An 18,702-nucleotide genomic window follows, 5' to 3' on the forward strand; every position below is an offset into this window, starting at 1 on the left:
CTGGCTGAAGTCGGACGCTTAACCGACTGCGCCACCCAGGCGCCCCGGGGTAGCTCTATTTTTAATTTTTTGAGGAACGTCCATACTGTTTTCCAGAGCGGCTGCATCAGTTTTCATTACTACCAGCAGGCCAAAGAGATCCTCTTTCTCTACGTCCTCACCAATAATGTTAGCGAGGTGTGAGGTAGTATCTCATTGTGGTTTTGATCAAAAGGTTTTCTGACTTCTAAATCAGTAATTTGTAAAATACTGAATGAACAATCATTGTGCAAATATAACAACGGAGTTTACAAAAGGCAGAGAGCCACTAGACAGTATCAAAGCATTCTTCATGGTAGCAACTCCATATGGAATTTTTTTGGCAGTCAATTACCCATGACCGAGTCTATGGAGTAAACTATATGCCTGAAGGTCTCCTTTTAGAGAATTCAAGTGAATCAAAAAGAAAAGTGTATTGTGGGGCATCTGACTGGCTCAGTCAGTGGAGCATGGGACTCTTGATCTTGGGGCTGTAAGTTCGAGCCCCATGTTGGGAGTACAGATTTACTTAAAATAAAATCTTAGGGGTGCCTGGATGGCTCAGTCAGTTGAGCACCTGATTCCTGATTTTGGCTCAGGTCATGATCTCATGGTTGTGAGATCAAATCTCACACAGGGCTCTGTGCTGGGCGTGGAGCCTGCTTAAGATTCTCTCTCAAAAACAAATAAATAAAATTTAAAAAGTGTATTTTAGCTACATTGTTCTGTACCATATGTTCTTAGATACGTAGTAAAAATATATAAATATATTTAAAGCAAGACTACAGAATAATGAATAAACACTAACGGATTGATAAGTGAATTACTGGTAGTTGTAACTGTTATAAATTCAAACACCATTAAAATGTTCTTAAATGTAAATAACATATTGATAACTACCAACTAGGACAATATTATGAATGGAGAATACATTATTTTTTAAATTTTTATTTATTTTGAGAAAGGTACAGAGAGCAAGTAGGGGTAGGGGTAGAGAGAGGAGACAGAATCCCAAGCAGGCTCCATGCTGTCAGTGCAGAGCCCGATGCAGGACTTGAATTCACAAACTGTGAGATCATAACCTGAGCTGAAACCAAGAGTTGGACGCTCAAATAACTGAGCCACCCAGGTGCCCCAAGTGAAGAAAGAAAAGATTCTAGATTGTTTTATGAGCTGCATTTTTATTTAACTCTACTCAACACTATTTTATGATTAAAAGGCACCTTTCTTGGTCACATATTCATACCAGTATTCAAATAGGAGTCTGATAAAACTACTTTGCAGGAAAAGTAAATATTGTATAATTAACACATGAGGCTAATGGATGGACTTCAGGAGCTTACAAAGTTACTGACACAATGAAGGTAAAACACCAAGGCTAGTCTTTCAAGTAGACACACTTATACATGAGTAAATATCAAACTAAAGGGGCTGTTTTTCCTGTGCCTACATAAATCAAGAAAAAGATACAATGAAAAATGAATGTTCAAAAATACCTCTTAGTCCCAGGAAGAATATAAAGCAGCAATGCAAAAACTTGATTAGTAAGTTTCCTTGGTACATCCCTCTCTCTCAGCTGACACATTCCATTAAGAACTACTATGTTTAAGTTAATTAATTTACCACAAACAGACCAGTCTAAATGCATTACTGGTAACATCACACAGTAATGGAACTATGATATGCTATCCAAATCTGGGGTAAAAAAAATCACCCTGCCTTCTAAATGTGCTAACAGATGAATTTGAAAATCAATAAATCTGTATCAAATGAGAATAATTATATATACTTTATCAAGCCAGAGGACATATAACAGTCATATGTAATGACAAGTATGTGACGGACCAGTCAAGAAAATGACTACAACAGAAGTTAAAACTTGCCAGGAGGCAATAAGAATTTATTTATTTTTGTTGTTTATTTTTAGAGAGAGAAAGACAGAATACAAGCAGAGGAAGTACAGAAAGAGAAGAGAGAGGGAATCCCAAGCCGGCTCTGTGCTATCAGCGCAAAGCCTGATGCAGGGCTTGATTTCACTAACTGTGAGATCATGACCTGAAGCTGAGATGAAGAGTTGGACACAAACGACTGAGCCACGCAGGCTCAGAATTTAAAGAAAATTAAAGGAAGTAAGATGAATCAAGGTAGTAATCAAGTTAGGTTAGTAAGGAAATAAAAATCCTAGAAGAAGATTAGCGATTTGAAATCAAAAACATTTTTAAAAAGGCACTCAGAGAAAAACGAGACGGTGAAGGCAGACATCTTTTTAAGGTCACACCTCTCATGTATGTGCATAAAAGAAAACAAATCAGACTAAAGTGAACCAACAATGATTCAAGTTCAGTGAAATTCACGGACTTGTCACAAATTATGAACTAAAATTAAATGGCAATATTTATGGTAGATGAGTGAAAACTATAAAAACTGTCAGAATTGAATAGAAATGAGTTTTGTGATTTAAAAAAAATTTTTTTACTGTTTATTTACTTTTTGAGAGAGACAGAAAGGGAGGGAGGGAGAGAAAGTCTGACATAGGGCTCGAACTTACAAACTGTGAGATCATAACCTGAGCCAAAACAGTTAGATGCTTAACTGACTGAGCCACCCAGGCACCCTCAGTTTCATGATTTTGTAAGATTGATCAACTCACAAAATACATGAAAATCCTTGTGACAGAAAAACAATGCTATTCTGCTAACAATGACAGACAAATGGACTGAAAAGTTGCTGCCAAGGGAATATTTATTACTTAAACTAAGTATTTTTCAAAAATACTTGTTTTACTCATCACAGTAATGACCTTTGTAACAATATTTCTAAATACTACTATTCTTCCACCCATCTTTCCAGGGAGAAGATTCATACTATTCTTTTCTTCACACCCACGAACTTGGGAGATCTACCAGGCCTAATGTAAACTAGTTTCTGAGAACCACTGTTTACAGAGGGAGTTTATCTTCCTGAATTGTTGATCACAGATTAGTAAGCAAGGAAAAGGATACTAATACTTTATAGTATCGGGTAAATGTCTATTTCCTTTTAAGAATTCTCCTTTGTGCTACACGACAAATCTAGGGTTGTGTCTAAATAACAACCAATGGATAAGTATAGGGGGCTTTTACAATACGTTACAGAAGTAGACTAGAACTCCCTACACCACTACTGGGGACAGCTTCCCACAAAGCACTGTCTCCTGTCCTCAGTCTAAGAGCACTAGTACATAGTCCATGGCACAAAGCAGGTATTGGGGGGTGGGGGGAGGGATGGCTGTTCCTTAACCACTTTGCCTTGCATCAGAAAGATCCCAAATCAATGTTATATGGAGGCTCTGGTGTATGCTTTTCTTTGGAACTTTCTCCAATGGGTGTGTTAACTACATTTTTACCAAGTCAGTTATTTTTCAAAAAGCATGGCAGTTCAGTTTGAGTATTCTTTTAAGAGATCAAATGAGTACGGCTAGTAATTGGAAGACTGGACTGTTACTATATATATTCCTCTCTTTTAAGAAAAGTTGGTTTACAGTTAAAAATGTAACTGTATGTAAATGTAATTTGAGTGAATACATCTATGTTGATAAAAACCCTTGGGCTATTTTCACTGTTCCCAGATTAATGGAGGAGAGTATGATATAGCACCAAATTAGAGCACAAAGCCCTCTTACATCCTCTGCTAGGAGAATGATTTCTTTCAAATGCCGCAGAACAGCTGATACTATTTCTATAGTACTACTTCCTTCTAGCTGGTGGAAAGGCATGTTAACTGGGATGCTCAAAATGAGGAAGAATGACTTCCTAATAAATGTTGCTTTTCTTCTTTATGCTTTTAATGCTAGAAACCCACTTTGTTCAGTCAATGTTGGCATGTCTACTACATGTAAGCTCTGGTCTAAGCATCAGATATACAAAGTGGGATAAAGAAACAAAAGATAAATAAGACAGGACCTCTATCCCTCCAGGTGCTTAGTCTAGCACTTTCTCTATGGTAGAGAAAATATGAGGCCATCTCTGCAACAATAGAAGTATTTTAACATACCATAAATAGTTGCAAGGATGGAGTGGATCTCCATCCCTTAAATTTATCTAGGGGAATCCTGGAAAGATCCACAGAGAAGGTAACACCTGAATAATTTTAAAGGAAAGAGAAGGACTGGCATGGAGTTGATTAATGCTGAAAGATTTTCTAGACAAAAGATCTAACTTTGGTGAAAATAATGTTCTATAAAATACTAAACAGTTTATAACCCTACTGTTAGGAAATATTAGATAAAATGAAATTAAATGAGTTTATTTAAAGACCTATGTGCATCTTAATTTTCCAAGAGGGGTGAAAAAAGAAGATACACAGCATTCCTTACATTGGCATAGAAGCCCCTTTTAGCAGAACACCTTTGGTAGAGTAGTGGTTCTTGGGATATATTGTGAGAAATCTGTACTGAATCATCTATATAGTCCCTTTTGGCTCAAATAAGTCAATATATCTAAGAAGAAAAATCTAGAGAAGAAACTAAAACTAGCTGTCTTACTATCTTAATGTAAGACTTCTCAAGCTATCATAAAATTCAGCATGTCTTTAGAGCAACTAAGGCTCTAAGATTTCAAAATATGGGGAAAAAGATTATTTGACAGCCAGCTACAGAGATGGGTAAAATCACCTGATGTGAACCCATCCTAAGAGAAGTGGGTGTCAGACATGCAAACTTGGACTAATCTAACTACTAGCAGAGGCCAGAGTTTGTCACTAAGATTTGCCCCTGTCTACTCACTCTCTGCCAAGGACTTAGGTCTTGGGTAAACGTAAGACACCAGCCAAAGGGGGGAAAAAAAAAACAACAAAACCTGGACAAGCCATTTTCTTTAATCTCTATATGCCTAAGGAAAGCCCCAGAATATGAAATAAAAAAGGCTCCTGGGGTACAGTCTTCACTTTACTGCAAACACCCAAAGCTCTGGCCCAGTGGTAGCACTCTTGTGTTTTTGGCACTGATGGCCACATTCCTGGTTTTTATCTTGACGAAGTCCCAGTTGTTCGTTTTTGCTTTTGTTTCCCTTGCCTCTGGAGACACGTCTAGTAAGAAGTTGCTATGACTGAGGTCAAAGAGGTTGCTGCCTGTGTTCTCCTCTAGAATTTTTGATGTTTTCCTGTCTTACATTTAGGTCTTTTACCCGTTTTGCGTTTGTGTATGGTGTAAGAAAGTGATCCAGGTTCATTCTTCTGCGTGTCACTATCCAGTTTTCCCAACACCATTTGCTGAAGAGATGGTCTTTTTCCACTGGATGCTCTTTCCTGCTTTGTCAAAGATTAGCTGGCCATACATCTGTGAGCCCATTACTGGGTTCTCTATTCTGTTCCATTGACCTATGTGTCTGTTTTTGTGTGTCAGTACCATACAGTGTTGATGATTACAGCTTGGTAATACAGCTTGAAGTCTGGAATTGTGATGCTTCCAGCTTTGGTTTGCTTTTTCAGGACTGCTTTGGCTATTTGGGGTCTTTTCTGGTTCCATACAAATTTTAGACTTGTTTGTTCTAGCTCTGTGAAGAATGTTCTAGTTCTGTGTTTTGATAGGGATTGCATCAAATGTGTAGATTTGGGTAGTATGGACATTTTAACAGTATTTGTTCTTCCAACCCATGGGCATGGAATGTTTTTCCATTTCTTTGTGTTTGTTCAATTTATTTCATAAGCTTTCTATAACTTTCAGTGTACGAATCTCTTACCTCTTTGGTTAGGTTTATTCCTAGGTATTTTATGGTTTTGGGTGCAATTATAAATGCGACAGATTCCTTTATTTCTCTTTCTGCTGCTTCATTATTGGTGTACAGAAATGCAACCAATTTCTGTACATTGATTTTATATCCTGCAACTTGCTGAATTCATGTATCATTTCTAGCAGTTTTTTGGTGGAGTATTTCGGGTTTTCCATGTAGAATATCATGTCATCTGCGAAGAGTGAAAATCTGACTTTTTCCAGGCTGATTTAGATGTCTTTTGTTTCTTTGTGTTGTCTGATTGCTGAGGCTAGAGCTTCCAACACTATGCTGAACAACAGTGGTGAGTGGACATCCCTGTTGTGTTCCTGATCTCAGGGAGAAAGCTCTCAGTTTTTCCCCACTGAGGATGATATTAGCTATAGGTCTTTCATAAATGGTCTTTATGATCTTGAGGTATGTTCCTTCTATCCCTACTTTCTTGAGGGTTTTTATCAAGAAACGATGCTGTATTTGTCAAATGTTTTTTCTGCATCTATTAAGAGGATTGTCTGTTTAATTATATATATATGTATATATATATACACACACATATACATACATTACAGAGAGAGCACATGCATGTGAGTGGGGGAGGGGCAGAGAGCGAGGGAGAGAGAGAATCCCAAGCAGGCTCCATGCTCAGCATGGAGCCCAATAAGGGGCTCGATTTGTGCGAGACCATGACCTGAGCCAAAACCAAGAGTCATATGCTTAACTGAATGAGCCACCCAGGCGCCCCTGATTCGTTTATTAATGCCACTATATAAATGCTTTAGTCCTATAAGGGAGATATAATATAAACAAAAATATAAAGCTCAACATGACCCATAAACTCCCTTATTTGTTAAATCTGGAGAGTACCTTCTAAAAGTTTATTTGTGTAAAATATTCTTTGCCACTCCTATAATCCTGTGGCTCCCAGTATTTTAAAATCTGAGAAGCCTTTCTTACCATCAGCAAGCTACACATGTGAATCCATAGACCCTATGAAAACTCAGGCTAGGAAATACTAAACTTACAGACTCTGTACACTTGATAGTCATTACATAAAAGCAATTTAAACCTCATTATGAAAAGAGGTGAGTATTATATTTAAGAGTCTATCAAAGCTCTCTCGGAAATGTCAAACACCTATTAGGAAGAACATTCAAGAAAGGAGAGACCACAAAACATGGACTTTCAGTTGTTTTACATTAAAAACTCTTCTAGTTTTTTTTTTTTAATTAAACGCAAATTTCTCTTTCTTAAAAGAACAGCCATTTTTGCATATTTAAGTGCTACAAGTCAAAAAGATGTAAAGTAGTACCTACCCTGAAATGAGAAATGAAGCATGTCTGGTTTCTGGTCAAGTCTTGGCTGCATTGGTGACAATGGTCCAATTTGAATTCTGACTCCCCTGGTCCAGAGCTCTCTGCAGACATATAGCCTGCTTTTATCTTAATCTGGTGTCATCATTTCAGAAATGCTTAATATGGAGGCATTTGGGTGGCTCAGTCGGTTGAGTGTCCATTCGGCTCAGGTCATGATCTCGTGGTTGATGAGTTTGAGCCCCACATCAGGCTCACTACTGTCAGCCTGTTACCACAGACCCTGCTTCAGATGCTCTGCCCCTTCTCTCTCTGCCCCTCGCCAACTTGTGCTCTCCTCCAAAATAAACATTTAAAAAAAAAAAAAAAGAAATGCTTAATCTGTGTCACAGAAGTGATGGTTTGCTTTTTGTAAATGAAGAAAAGCTAAGATGTTAATATTTAATGTGTCATTTTGAGTGCTAACCTGAAAACACAATTACTGTAAAATCTTTTTGATTCTGTATTAAATATTATGCTTTTTATATTTAGAATGCTTATCATTCGGGGCGCCTGGGTGGCGCAGTCGGTTAAGCGTCCGACTTCAGCCAGGTCACGATCTCGCGGTCCGTGAGTTCGAGCCCCGCGTCAGGCTCTGGGCTGATGGCTTGGAGCCTGGAGCCTGTTTCCCGATTCTGTGTCTCCCTCTCTCTGCCCCTCCCCCGTTCATGCTCTGTCTCTCTCTGTCCCAAAAAAAAAAAAAAAAAAAAAAAAAAAAAAAAAAAACACGTTGAAAAAAAAGAATGCTTATTATCATTCAGCCAATTATTACTGCTTATTTAAGTAATAAAAGTAGATATCACTGCAACTTTTTTTTTAAGATCTGCTGTCTTAGGTACAATTCATTCCTCAAACTGAAAAAGTGACTAACCTTTGGTTAATTACATCTGGTATTTAGGATACAAACTTGACATATTTGAATAAAAAACATAAATATTTTATATGGAATAAATTCTAATACCTTACACTATGTATATATGATTTTTTAGTTCCAGATTTTAATACAAAATGTCATTCCTCTGTGGGCTGTGCAATTACTCTGTCTATATCAGCAAGTATAAATCAATCTAGTGTACTGTCTAGCTCTTCTGGTAAGAAAAAAAATTCTCTACTTATATAGTCCAATAAACAAGTGGAAAAAGCTGCAAATGACTGACGCCTAACAATAAATTAAGCCAAAACACCACAAATGTGTCAATAAACTACAAGTAATGGCCATGTAAAATTCTCAAATAAAATATTTTAATTCTATTACTGCTGTGTTTGCTAGTGTTCACGTTCTCAACCTTTCACTGATGAGATGACATCTTGTTAATAACTACAAAAGTACCTTATGGATTATTGTGAAATAGGTATTTAGATTTCCAACTTGACTTCAGGAATCTCCTCAACCTACAGCCAAGTTGTGATCAAACTACTTCTGTACTAACATTCTAGGTGACTGAGGTCTCCCCCAGTAGATGTTGACCAATTTCGTATGTTCCTTATTCCCCTTCAGTTATTCCTTGGCATAATTTCTTCCCAGACATTTGCTCACCTATTCCTACTCAATGAGTGTCCACATACCCATCTTGAAACAAAACAAAAACTTTGGGCCAGTGAGTACATTACAATCATGGGAAGGTTTTGAAACTTGCAAAGTGCTGAATCGTGTTTAGGTTAAGGTTTTATTTTCTGCAACTGGTTTTGATGGCACAAACCTCCTCTAAGAATACTAGGCACACCTTATTTAATCCACTGGAAGATGAGATCAGGAGTGAACCTAACTTCTTTGTTCTTTGGCTGGCATAAGCTATCTATATATAGTTGAAAAAACTAAGAATTCAAAGTGAAACAGAACATTCTAGAATGGAATGAGAAGAAAAAAACTTCATTCAGCAGGTGGCACTCTTTCCTTAAAAATGTAACCTAAGTGATTATTACTATCAAAGATGTCATTTGCCCCACTAATCACTTCAAAGAGAAGGTACATTAATTCTGATATCCGGTCCCAAATACAGTCTGAATCATTACTGTCTACCTGAATAACGTCTTCCTTATTTCAACAGAATTCTGGAGGTGTTCCTGAATATGCCAATTTCTTTCCACTGTAGCAAAAGGTACAATTTAGTAGAATCCAATAATTGCATTAATTTTAAAATGGCAGGTTTTGACTTATGACAGCCTAGTATATTCTTCAAAAGACAGTCATTTTAACCATCTCTAATTTTAATTAATTCAGTTATAAAAGAATGATCTGAATGAAAATGGGGCAAAAGATTATACATAGATAAATTATTGTGTTATTCCTGTTTTATTTTTTATTTATTTTTAAAAAATGTTTATTTATCTTTGAGAGACAGAGAGACAGAGCGTGAGTGGGGGAGGGACAGAGAGAGAGGGAGACACAGAATCCGAAACAGGCTCCAGGCGCCGAGCTGTCAGCCCAGAGCCCGATGTGGGGCTCGAACCCACGGACTGTGAGATCATGACCTGAGTTGAAGCCTGACGTTCAACTGACTGAGCCACCCCAGTGCCCCATGTTATTCCTGTTTTAAATTTTTTTTTCAATGTTTTTTATTTATTTTTGGGACAGAGAGAGACAGAGCATGAACGGGGGAGGGGCAGAGAGAGAGGGAGACACAGAATCGGAAACAGGCTCCAGGCTCCGAGCCATCAGCCCAGAGCCTGACGCGGGGTTCGAACTCACACCGCGAGATCGTGACCTGGCTGAAGTCGGACGCTTAACCGACTGCGCCACCCAGGCGCCCCGTTATTCCTGTTTTAAATCATGGCAGACACCAACTCTTTTTCCTAAGCATGTATATGAATATTCTTTCTACCTGGAATAACTTTGACTCAATTCATTACCATTCTGGCTGATATGCAACCTCGAAACTTTTAGGTTGAAAAATGGAAACAAAGCTGACAATAAAATGTGAGTTTATCTAGTACACAGAAGAAGGAAAAAATAAAAATAAAATTTGTCTAGTTTTCCTTGGCGTATCTCTTGGTCTCAATGCCCTGTAGTTGTCACCTTACCACTCAAGTTCTAGGGTCATCTCTACCTTAGAGAAACTGTCCCAGAGGCTGGCTTTCAGTCTGAGTTTGGAGTGAGGGATAGATTCTTCCATCCCCTCTCAGCAAATTGCACTATTAAAATGGACACTTATCTGTCTCCAACAATTGACTGTGCAATCCTTGAGGGCAGAAAGTGGGGGGGGGGGGTGTCTCAACATTATGTCCCCCACCCTAGCAAAAAGCTTGGCATATGGGAGATACTTAATAAATACATGCTGAATAAAGGAAAAGACTGATCTTTCCCCTTGTGCTATATTTTACTTGAGGGTAAGACCAGGTCTTACTCATTTTCCATTCTAACATTATGGATCTTCAAATGCTTGGTACCTATACACGGCAGGCTGGGAGGAAGGAATGCCTTTCCAATATGAGCCTCCAGACCATATCTCTATGACCACGCTTTGTGGAAAGAATGAAAAGTGGAAGATTTCATCCCAGTAGAACACTAAGAGATGGCCGGTAAAAGAAGCCAAGAACCACAAATTTAGACATCTGTATTTCAGTGTAAAGAACTTTCCCAAAGTTTGGGAACTTGAGCATGACTCTCATTTTGTTAATGCCTGATGATTTTCCTGTGGTTAGTAAGAATAAAAAGTCTTGAAGGAAAACCCAACAGGATTTGTGCATGGGAGGGGAGAGGCAGAAGTCATGAGACTACTATCTTACTAGGAAGCAACCTCAGAGGGAATTAGCCAAGGGGGTTGATGAATGGGGGTATGTCCAGGGAAGCAGCAGTGTTGGAAGCCCAAATCTAGACTCCTCAAACATGGACTCTCCTAGTTTAGGGGAAAACAGCTGGTGGTATGTATTAGAAGCCATAGCATAAGCATGAAAAATTGACCATCAATTTCTAGAAGGCCAATTTTATTCTAAGATTTGGGAGTGAGTTGCAATGAGTCTTTCATTGAATATACAAATGTGACTAGGGGCTCCTGAGTGTCTCTGTCGGTGAAGCATCCAACTTTGGCTCAGGTCATGATCTCACGGTCCGTGAGTTTGAGTCTCATGTCAGGCTCCGTGCTGATGGCTCAGAGCCTGGAGCCTGCTTCGGATTCTGTGTCTCCCTCTCTCTCTGCCCCTCCCCCGCTCATGCTCTGTCTCTGTCTCTCTCTCTCAAAAATAAAGATCAAAAAAAATTTAATTAAAAAATACAAATATGACTAAAAAATAAAATTCAAATGAATTCAATGTTAGCCAATGACACAAAGATGTTCATTGTTCCAAGCAAGCATTCTCAGCATGGCAGACTGCATGGGACACTCCTGGGTCCTTCAGCAGAACTGAATGGATGTCCAAAGTGTTCACAAACAAGCTAAAGCAGCTGTTCTCAACCGTGTTCCCATCAGTTTGATGTTTACATAAAGATATGACAAAACTTCAAAAAACTGTTCAGAGAGCATAATTTATCAAGGCCACAGCAACTAGCCATATATAAGCAATAAGTCACCCTCTACCTGAGGCAGAGAGAAGATAAACTGCATAACTGCCAAGCATATACCATATCTCTACCACTTTCCACCCAAGAAAGCCTATCAGTTATATCTGTTATACAACAGAATAAGTAATATTTATAGGGATATTTATAAATATGTCCTAAACTATTTTTCTAAAAATATTTTAAATCTTTGATACTTTATTACCAAGAAAGTACTATGGGATCATACGCCTACATGCATCACCACACCACACCTTCAGCATCAAAATGTGACTGGCTGCCAGTTAGGTATGCATGCTGACCAAGTTAAAACAGGACCAGGTTACTATTTCTAAGAGGCAACTGTAAGTGACAATTAGGAAGAGGGTAGAGAACTATCAGAGCCACCAAGACGGCTTGGACAGAAAGCAACCTTCTGAACACTTGGGGCAGGGAAAGTCACTTAAAAAAAAAAAAAAAGTGTTCCCTGTCACACTCAGGGAAGTCTGTAAGACATGAACAAACTGTGCATGTAGAAACCATGAAATGGGTTCCAAGTACAATCACAACCGTGTTTTGTTAGAACATAATGTCTGTAAGAGCAGGGATTTTTGTCTGTTCCCTCACTGCTGTATTCCTAGTGCCTGGCACATAGCCAGTTCTTAATAAATTTGTTGAGTGAGCAAATGTTTTGTTACACCATGAACTACAATAATTTAAACACAGAAAAAAATGCCTATCTACATATTTCATAACCATGGCAAACTTTTAATCACAGACTGGCTTCCTATTCACCAGTCAAGTGCCCTCCCAGCCTCCTCCTCAAGAAACGTCTGTTTCAGAAAAGCACGCTCACTACTTGAACAACAAAACCTCCTCTCTTTGCTCCATCTTTTCAGTCTATAAGCATTCTCCCCTCTCCTAGCCTTAAAATAAAGACCAATCACATCAATCCTAAATGCTTCTTTGCCTTTGCTAACCCTTAGGCTTTCTCCTCTCTCCCCTTCCATCTTCTGCCAGCTTCTCAAGAGGAGCCTGGGCTTCCTCACCGCCCTGTTACTCCTTAACAAAGCACAGGTGCTCCGATGCCCACCACCCCACTAAAACTGCTGGTCAGAAGACAGTCACTACCACCTTCACATTCCTTGCCCAATGGCACTGCCACTGCTGACCATTTTCTCCATGGACAATGTCCTCTCCCCTGCCTTTTGGGTGTCATCTGTCCTGTAACATCTCCTTTGCAGGTTCTCCTCTGCTCTCTTCCGTGAAATCCTGGCACTCCTCAGAAGGAGGAATCTGAGCTAGGATTTCCCCACTACTCTTTCAGAGGTCCGGAAATGAACCAGGGCTGATCTATCAAGGAATTAAAATTGCCCACAGCAACTCTCCATTCATTCTTCAATCTTCAGCAATTGTGAAAGATTCTGAGCAACCCAGGGTTCAAGTGAGCAAAGGTATCCTTACAAACATTCATAAGAAGCCATGAAACTTCAATCCCAAAGGAGGAATTATTATCACTGTAACAAGATATGTAAGATTAAGCATATCTTACTTTCCACAAGTTATTTTCTTAAAAGATGTATATAAGTAAAATACACATAATAAAATAATTTTCAGGAGTTTGGCACTGCATCATTCTTGATTGTTTTCCTGGGAGAGTGTGTGTGTGTCAGCTTACATTTTTTATTAAGAGGCCTTTCTTTTTTTTTTTTTTTTTCTTTTTTTTTTTTTTTTTAACATTTTTTATTTATTTTTGGGACAGAGAGAGACAGAGCATGAACGGGGGAGGGGCAGAGAGAGAGGGAGACACAGAATCGGAAACAGGCTCCAGGCTCCGAGCCATCAGCCCAGAGCCTGACGCGGGGCTCGAACTCACGGACCGCGAGATCGTGACCTGGCTGAAGTCGGACGCTTAACCGACTGCGCCACCCAGGCGCCCCATTAAGAGGCCTTTCTTACAGCACAACGGTATTTCTTTCTTCATCTTTTTTCTTCAATGCCTACATCATCTGTACCCTAAAAAGATAATCAGTAGGCAGCATTTATGAAGTTGTCCTCATATCCAGTATATACATGAATACTGTCAAATCCAGGCAGAATGGACAACTACCCCTATTTTCTCCAAGAGTTTCTCCTGAACCTAGCTACCAGTAGTGCTATAACCAGTCAGAGGACACAAGAAGTCAATCATCTTTTTACCTCCCCAAATGAGTTCCTAGCACAGTAGTATGCACACAGTATGCCAGTAAACATGGCCTGAGTTGAGGTGACAGTTTAAGTTTCTACAAGGAGCACGTATGTAGGTTTTACAGGACAGCAAATACATTACTATGATTTCTAAGAAAACAAAATAAGGGAATAAAAGACAGTTAAGGGCAAAGATATTTATCTTGCCCTGAAGGAGATTTCATTTTTACCTGAGTGGACTTTCTATAGTTAAAGATAATCGCCTTTGTTTGTTAGGGAGGCATAGGGTCAGGGAGATTAATGAATTTTCTCAAAGCCACTAAGCTCTTCTAATTATCAAAGAAGATGTCTGCTGAACACAAAAAGAGATTCCACACTTGGGAGGCAGGCATTTGTTAACTTACATTACTAGTAGAGAACAAACATCAATAAGAGAATGGACTAGAATTCACTTAGGCATACTTCTATATTGGATGTTAGCCTTAGATATTAATATCTTTACTCAAATTAGTAAACAGGCATAACCAACAATTAAATTACACCAACCAAAAAAAATGCTGAAGTCTGAATTGAATCTTTATTTAAAACCAAAGGACATGAAAAATATTTTTTTAAGACCCACTTACACAAAGAATTCTAATAACTACATTTAGATGTAAAGAAATAAATTTCAAAATGCCTGAAATACCCAAGGCAGCTACCTTGGAGCATGCACTAGGACACTCAGGTGCAAGCTGAGGAGAGGCGGCACAGGAGGGAGTGGGTGTAAATACAGAACAGAGGATTACTACTCTGTCTCTTACTACTTCATTTGCCTGGAGAGGCTGCCTAACTCTTGTGAGGTATCTCCACCAACTATATAATGGGAATAATGGCAGTGTCACAGGGTGCAGGGGAGACCAAGTCTGTGCGTGCACTCTGTGAAGGGTGAAGGCTCCACGGTGTTAACAATGACTACTTCTAATGCAAGTGCACTCCAAGCATATCTCCCATTCTGTTGGCAAAGGTCTGTGCATTAAGAATCCAACCATATTTTGGGAATGCAAACTGGTGCAGCCACTCTGGAAAACAGTATGGAGGTTCCTCAAAAAACTAAAAATAGAACTACCCTAAGACCCAGCAATTGCACTACTAGGTATTTATCCAAGGGATACAGGTGTGCTGTTTTGAAGGGACACATGCACCCCCATGTTTATAGGAGCACTATCAACAATAGCCAAAGTATGGAAAGAGCCCAAATGTCCAATGTCCACTGATGGATGAATGGATAAAGAAGATGTGGGGTGTGTGCATATATATATATATAAAGAAGATGTGGGGTGTATATATATATATACACACACACATACACATACATACATACACACACACACACACACACACACACACACACACACACACTGGAGTATTTCTCGGCAATCCAAAAGAATGAAATCTTGCCGTGTGCAACTACATGGATGGAATTGGAGGGTATTATGCTAAGTGAAATTAGTCAGAGAAAGAAAAAAATCCTATGACTTCACTCCTATGAGGACTTTAAGAGACAAAACAGATGAACATAAGAGAAGGGAAACAAAAATAATATAAAAACAGGGAGGGGGACAAAACAGAAGAGACTCATAAATATGGAGAACTGAGGGCTACTGGAGGGATTGTGGGAGGGGGAATGGGCTAAATGGGTAAGGGGCACTAAGTAATCTCCTGAAATCATTGTTGCACTATATACTAATTTGGATGTAAATATAAAAAAATTTAAAAAAAAAAGAATCCGACCATATTTGCACCCTAGAGCCTACTCTCTTCTCTGGCACAGTAAACACAATGAAGTCTAAATTTATTTGTGTTTACAATTGGCTTTATTTTATACCAACTTCACGTCACAATGAAAAATGTTAACATGGTTCAGTGATGCTTCCTGTGTATTCTGGAAGACTTAACCATAATTTAAAAAGTCATAATCAGATATGATTTTTACTCCAATAAAAGGCAAGAAAAGGAAATAAATAAAAGATAATAAAATGTATGTGCTGGGGTGCCTGGGTGGCTCAGTTGGTTAAGTGTCCAAATCTTGCTTTCACTTCAGATCATAATCTCATGGTTTATGACATTGAGACCCGCTTTGGCTCTGCCTGTCCTCCACTCATGCTCTCTCTCTAAAAATAAATAAACTTTAAAAAAATGTGCTGATGTAACTCAAACCTATCTCCTGATTTAAAATATATGTATAACGTATATAAAACATATATTTATATATATATATTGTGTGTGTGTGTGTGTGTGTGTGTATATATATACATACATACAAGATTATCAAAAAGGTTAAGAGCACACAGTCTTGGAGTCAGACTACCAGGGTTCACATCCAGGCTTCAAGGTCAACTAGCTGCCAAGTTACCTCAACTCTCAGAGTGTCTGCTTTCTCAGTTGTAAAATGGGAATAAAACTTCACAAGGATGGTGTAAGTCTTAAATGAGAGAAGCTATAGGATGCACCCAGTGGACCAGGCACGGAGGAAGTGAGCTATTACTGCTCTTTCCAATAAGAGCAGCACAGCAGGAGTACGCTGCTGAACTAGGATGAGCTGATGGGAACTCAGCACTGGCCAGCCCCAGCCGCCTCAGCCCGGGACTCCACTGCTCCAGATCTCTAATGCCACTGTGATACTTAGAGAGGCAGGTGCTTGCACTTTGGTATTCTGAAGTGCTGGGACCATAAATCCTAGTGCTGCATTGTTACCCTTTGAAAGCACTTTCATAGCCATCATTTCGTTCAATTTTCTCAAATTCTTGAAGTATGAAAGACATTATTTCCCATTTATAGATAAGGACAAACTCAAAGTGGTTCAAGTACTTTACTCAATGGTCTGCACAGGTGGGAAGACAGTACTGGGTACAGGCCTGTTGGTGTGAGCTGATGCTAACACGCCGTCTACCACAATCAGCTCCTGGAGAGCAGGTTCGATGTTTTTCAACTAAAGACACAGAAAATTCCCTATACAATAGCTGAAAGGGGAAAGAAGGAATCAGATGTGTCCATAAAGAACTCTTGAATTTGAAATGCAATTTGATTAGGCTTTTCATTTTAAATGAAACAGGAAAAGAAAACTTCAATTTTCTATCAGAATAGTTTTCGTTTTCAAAGTATTATCCACATTTTCTCACCTTTAAGTTGGGCTACTTGACTCTTCAGAGGTCAAAGAAAAATTCTTGTGGAATTCATTTGTTCCTAATTTTTTTCATTAGTCCTACATAAGCAATAATAAACATCTTGAAATAGACTAAAATATTCACGTTTTTAAAGAATGTTTAAAGTTCTAAGAGAAAGTAACAGGTAATGATCCATCTGCCTCTGTCAGAGTCTAGCTATCCCGTAAGAAGCTGATCAGGTTTTGCAGTTCACTGGCCGTAAAGATCGATTTCAGTTGCTGCTGCCACTGCCATCACTGCCACCACCAGCAGCCCCTCTGTTCTCCATCCCATTCCTGATCTAGTCGCCTCTAAAAGTCTCAATGGCTGCTTCTGTGCTCCAGCAAGGGAGAACAGGTCAATATCCTGAGCAAGTCTTATCCAGAAGCAGTTCTCTGGTACCTGAACTGATATAAGCCAGGGAGTCCACCCCGGCTTCAGCTGCAGCATAGCAGCAGACCCCTCTGATGTCCAGGATCCAGGGTGACACCCAGTGATATTTTGCTTCTCAGACTTATACAGGGAGACCCCAAAATAACTACTAGGCAGCAGGGCAGAAACTGAAAGCCACAGCAGCCAAGAGCGCTAACTTCACCATTTCCTCACAACAATCACAGGTGACATAATCCTGGAGGGGAGGTGGTGATGGCTGTCATGTCTTCACAGTGCCCACAGTGTCCAAACCCCAAATTCTTACACATCATCTTAAGAAAACAAGATTTTATCCCATTTTCACAGGTAAAAGAGCTGTGGAAGAAAGGGCTGAAATTCTGAAATTATAATATTTCCAGGATATTTTAACGGTTTATGGAAAAAAACACTGTATTTAGAAAGATTTGATGCACACGGCTAACTAAGCATATGGGGGAAAAATGAACACTTAAAATATATCCCTTAAGCAGAAACTTTTTACGAAATGTAAATACTTTTATCAATGTTTTTAATGCAATTTCTCACAGTACACTTAAAATCAGTCCCAGATTAGCTATTTAAAAAAATCAATAATTGATAGCATATTATTTTTCTAGGTCTTTGGGCTAATTTCTGTGACAGATTTAAAAACAATACGGCTTCAGCCAATATAAAATGTAGCTCCTGTGCTCTGTATTCCCATGTAATAATATATTGGGGCAAAAGTAACCCAAAGCATGAGGACAGAAATCAGCCTATGAAGAGAAGGATGGTATAACTATCCAAAGTGTAGAGCAAATTGATCACAAGTGCAAACCCTATCAATGCTTAATAAATAATTTATAAAGTAATATTTATTTTTAATAAAGGACTAAGAAATAGAGAAAAAATGTGATTGCAATGGCATTATAGGAAACTTGCTAAAGCAAAGAATTCAGTGCAGGTGGCTTACTAACAGCAAGTCTTAAAGCCACTGTCCAGCACAAGTGAAAAGTCAAGACCTGTCTGTTTTGGGGGGTCGGGGGGCAGGGGACATGACATGTGTATGTATTGTAGGCAGGGAATATTAAACAGAGAAAGAACTCAGAAACAAAAACTTCATTTTGGCTCGGTATATGGCCAACCATATTCTCTACTCATATAAGAAATTTCTACTCATTTGCTTTTAGTAATTAAAATCTGTGACATTCAGTATTTTGGGGAACCTTCAATAAGAATAAAGCATTATATTACACAATTTAATTCTTAGCAAGTTGCTGTATTTAGAGATAAGATGACTTTCAGACACTGATGGTTTTAGATTTTATCACCAAAACTTGGCCCAGGAAGTA

The 18,702-nt window shown here is 38.8% G+C and overlaps 1 protein-coding gene across 5 annotated transcripts in view; it reads right to left on the bottom strand.

Moving 5' to 3' along the window:
* MAP3K1 (mitogen-activated protein kinase kinase kinase 1) overlaps positions 1-18,702 on the bottom strand; it is an 85,616-nt gene that overhangs the window by 44,031 nt on the left and 22,883 nt on the right. Inside the window, exon 1 of one of the 5 annotated variants that reach the window (XM_058732146.1) lies at positions 7,079-7,588. The exons of the other annotated variants lie outside the window; for them this stretch is intronic. The gene's annotated coding sequence lies outside the window, so the exon portion shown is untranslated. Of the gene's footprint in view, positions 1-7,078; positions 7,589-18,702 lie in introns of those variants that run through there. 5 annotated transcript variants of the gene reach the window in all.

The sequence above is a fragment of the Neofelis nebulosa genome, chromosome 1, assembly GCF_028018385.1.
Source record: "Neofelis nebulosa isolate mNeoNeb1 chromosome 1, mNeoNeb1.pri, whole genome shotgun sequence".
NCBI classification, from domain to species: Eukaryota; Metazoa; Chordata; class Mammalia; order Carnivora; family Felidae; genus Neofelis; species Neofelis nebulosa.